Source organism: Sinocyclocheilus anshuiensis, unplaced genomic scaffold (genome assembly GCF_001515605.1).
Source record: "Sinocyclocheilus anshuiensis isolate Anshui unplaced genomic scaffold, SAMN03320099.WGS_v1.1 scaffold1578, whole genome shotgun sequence".
Classification (NCBI taxonomy): domain Eukaryota; kingdom Metazoa; phylum Chordata; class Actinopteri; order Cypriniformes; family Cyprinidae; genus Sinocyclocheilus; species Sinocyclocheilus anshuiensis.
Window position 1 is genome coordinate 457,262 of NW_015544225.1, and position 4,525 is coordinate 461,786.

The 4,525-nt window shown below is 34.6% G+C and overlaps 1 protein-coding gene across 2 annotated transcripts in view; it reads left to right on the forward strand.

Moving 5' to 3' along the window:
• Positions 1-1,912: 1,912 nt before the first annotated feature.
• The window catches only part of ptk2bb (protein tyrosine kinase 2 beta, b), a 24,135-nt gene continuing 21,522 nt past the window's right edge, over positions 1,913-4,525 (forward strand). The window contains exon 1 of one of the 2 annotated variants that reach the window (XM_016498036.1): positions 1,913-1,964. The gene's annotated coding sequence lies outside the window, so the exon portion shown is untranslated. Of the gene's footprint in view, positions 1,992-4,525 lie in introns of both variants that reach the window. The other variant, XM_016498035.1, reaches the window with a different exon arrangement.

The following is a 4,525-nucleotide window of genomic DNA, read 5'->3' on the forward strand; positions in this document are numbered from 1 at the left end:
CAATGTGGTGACAGAATGACAGCAAAAAGAGCAATAGGTGTGACCATCAATATAATGAGCATTTAAATGTGTCCCATTAAAGCCTACCAGTTGGAATTCTTCTTGGCTGAGTTACCTCAGAACAGAACAGGCACAACCTCTGATGCAGGAACAGCTCTAATTTCATATTCATTATATAGTCTATTATAATTTTATTATAATTTTAGTCTAGTATAATTTTTACATACTGGTAAAAAAAAAAGTATAGCCTGAATGCACTGTAAGTCGCTTTGGATAAAAGCGTAAGCTAAATGCATAAATTATTATTATTATTATTATTATTATATAGTCGGACACAAATCAAAGATCCAAGAATGAAACTGACAGATGATAGCCTACTTTTAAAATTGTAGGACAAAAATATTGTTCTTGTAGAATATAGAACCCTAACTGAAACAGTAACCTCTGTAATGAGTCCGCTCTTGATGTGAGTGTCTACATTGTGATTCTTCTGCACATTAAACAGTCTGATTATTAAAGACTGATCAGTGTGACTTCCATCTGCCCACAGCACTGGAGTCCCTCACGCATGCTTCATTCATCCTGAAGGGGCCAAGCTGTCAGAAATAAGTTTAAGGTCCATGCAATGTCTGTGACCAGGAACCATATTGTCATTTTCTAGACACTGCACAAAGAATTACATTCAGCTGTTTTTTTCATCACAGAGGATGAAGGGATGTTTTTCCAGTGTTGTTGTGAATATACTGCCATCTACTGAGGCAGACAGTTTATGGCTCAATGACTATTTCAAATTTGTTGCAGAACTTTTGTGTTCTTCACAGACATTAGACAGTAATAAACTAACATATAACCCACAACAGTTCCGGTGCTTTAACCCATTCTTTAATACAAGAATGCTGATATAGAGCAGGGCCATGGCAGTGCTGTTTTAGTATTTTTTTTTTAATATTTTGAATTAGCTTTCATTTCTTAGCTTTGATTTTTGTTGAATTTTTACTAATTTTGTTATGTGCTTTTGTAATTGTTATTCTTTTTTATAATCGCTATAGCTTTATTTTATTTTAATTTTAATTTTAATTTTAGTACTTAAACTTATTTATTTCACTAACCTGCCAAGGCAACATTTGTAATTTTTAGAATTTCAGTTTTTTTTTTTTTTTTTTTATATTTAAGTTTTTCAACATAATATTTGATCATATATTTCAAATAGCAAAAGTAATTTTAAATAGTTTTAGTTTTAGTTAATAGTAACAACACTGAACAACAGCAGCGTTTAAGGGAATATAGGTTAATCTGAATGTAACTGCTGTGGGAGGAAATACTTAATTTAACATCAATCAAAGCTAAGAATGTTACAGGCTAGAGTTCATTGTACCTCATTGTCCCTCACTTATTCAAATGTGTTACGTAAAATTGCAATGCACATCACTAATGATTATTTGTTTAGGTAACAATGTAAACATCATAAAGCAACATTAAGTAGCCTAATTATTGTTCATGACAGATCTAATTAGCCTACTGACTTTTTGCGTCACCTTACAATTAAAGGGCAAACTCTAAAATAGTTGTTCCTATAGGTTGCCACTAGATGTCAGTCGTGTCTAAAAAAAACAACGAATAAATGATGAAGGTGAGTGTAGAAAAATATTTTTGTTGGAAACGTTCAAAATGAAGGAAAATGAGGTAGACTTTTTTATTATTATTATTCCTAACATTTGTGCATTTCCCATGAAATATCTGTTACAACATATTAAAACTTTTGCAAACTAAATGGTGTTTCTAATCAACTGTGTGTATATTACTATATGACAGCGTGTTATTAATGGTGACCGTTTGCTCTTACCTATAACGGCAGAGCCAAAAATAGGAAGTGCACTCAAGCGAAGGGAGTGGCTTCAGCGGCAGTCTCTCTGTCTACCTGAGTCTGAGAGCTGGACTTTGACTGGGGAGCTTTTAGGAAATAGGTAAAAACAAGAACACAACTTCGCAAGGTTAGTGAGCAATTTAAATGAATACAGGGTTGATGGCGGTGGGCGAAACATCGCACTAGCTTTTATTTTACAAGAATAGGCACACCAAATTGTTAATCATTCACTCATTAGAATCACAAAACTTGCAATGTATTCAAGAAGTATACAAAATTGTCGTAATATATGGATATAATATTACTTAAAAGACATAATTGTATATTAAAACTCTTTTACATGTGTTTATATACATGTAAGGCTATATGTGTGTTTTGGGAGGGCAAGTCTGCGCAGGTACAGTTAGGCCTATGTGCACGCACATTCCAGTGTCTCCATAGACCAGGGCTGCCCAAACTCGGTCCTGGAGGGCCGGTGTCCTGCAGAGTTTAGCTCCAACCCTAATTAAACACACCTGAATCAGCTAATCAAGCTCTTAGTAGGTATGTTAGAAACTTCCCAGCAGGTGTGTTGAGGCAAGTTGGAGCTAAACTCTGCAGGACACCGGCCCTCCAGGACCGAGTTTGGACAGCCCTGCCATAGACAGAGCGTGTGAGTCTGTCCACTGTCCATGAAACCTGCTATCGAGGATTTAATCGTGTGGTCTGCCTTAACTTAGTGTTTATTTCGTCTTTAGAAGGGTTTAAGGTTGTCCGTTTCTTAACTAAGTATTTCACCCTTGTTTGATAAACGACAAGGCAATACAGGACCTCCGTATTTTGCTTTGGGTGAGGTGAGGAGAGGAGGATTATGTTCCAGGAAACCACATGCAATTATATAATTAAAAGCTAGGCATTATATAGGTGCATGTGTACTTTATTCCCTTAGAGATGATAGTGGGGAAAATCAACAAGAACATCAACTTATATAAAACAATATGTGAACAACAGAACACAAGAGTGTCTATCCATATTTATTTATTTATTTGCTTCCTGCTCTCAGTCAGAGCATATATGTTTTAAAAAAAAAAGCATAGAACTTTATATAATTTAATTACTTATAAATGTCTAATAAAAATGTTAGACACATAAAACTAACTACTAAAAATCTGTAGCATCTTTGTTGTTTTAGAATCTAACATTGAATTACCTTTTTTTTTTTTTCCAGGTAAATATAAATCTGTTTTCATATATGGGCTCCTCCCTTGTGCTGGTCCTGTATTCTCTTTGTGCTCTGTAGCTTGGAGCTGGTGTTAGCTTGCAAAAACTATAGCCTCTAGAGGTCAAATCCCACATACGTGTTTTCTGTGCTAGATTAACTATTTCAGAACAAGTCAAGTCATTCTGGTTGCTACACTGGTGATTTATTTTTTTTAAACTAGCCAAACTTTAAAAACAATGTCAGCTTTACTCAAGTGTGACACTGTAACTTTAGCTCTGTGTAATCAAACGATTAGTCACTTAAAAGAAGACTTAAAACCGAAACCAAATAAAACAGATATTTATTCTTGGTATTCATGAAACATTTTAAAATAGTAACAATAAGGGATTCTAATTAATCTCACATTATTTAACACAATGGTTTTGTCATATGCAGGCATTGCACAAGACTGTTTCAAGTTGTCTGTGCACAAATATAGGTAGAGTCATGCTTGAGTATGTTAAAAAAAAAAAGACATGTAGCTTTACTTCTAGGAATTCATTGCCTCAGGCAAACAACACAGCAAGACAGGTCCTAAAAGTGAATACATACACAGAAACACACACTCACATATACTGTATGCATACATTCATAAACTAGCATCTTGCTGTGCCTTTAAATTTTATGTCAGACACCATCTAAACAGTATGATACCACACTGCAAATCAGTCCATACTGTATCAGCTCTGCATTCCAGTAAATACAATCACATGGGTGTGAGAGATATAATTATTTGAGCACAGAAACACAACCACTGTGAGCAAGCACAGTGTAAACTTTGGTCTAATGGATGCATTGAAGTAGGTGAATGGTATGTGAAGGCTTTTGAATCTGGTAAGGTTTTAGGTTGTCTTAATAGCTATGCACATTATATGGGTACCATGCCATATATCAGAGTTTAGAGTTTTTAAATGTATTGTGTCTATTGATATTGTATATATAATTGTTCATGCTGAGTTCCCTTATTTGTATGTGTAGATCTGCCATCATCTAACACTCACTTAAAGTTAATCTTTAAAAACTAATAATTGTTAAATGTATCATCTTTAACAAATCTCAGAATGAATATCTAGTTTCATGCTGTAAATTATAATGTTGTGATGCATAAATCCATTTTTCGCTTTTAAAATGACTGCTTTTTGTTTTATTTTTAATTTATTTAGACAAAATAGTACAAGTGTATGAAAGTATTATATATGTTGCTATTAATGGAAAATGCCTTAGCACATGCCACACATGGTTCAATTAAAGGTGCAGTAGGAGATCTTGGAAAATGCTAACTTTAGCCTGGTAGCACTGAAAGCGAACGTCCCACCATCCCTGCAATCGCCGTCCAAAGCCACACCCCCTGAACGCATATACGCTCACAGACCAGAATACCAGAGACAACATTACAATAGGCTACATCAGCGGTTCCCAAT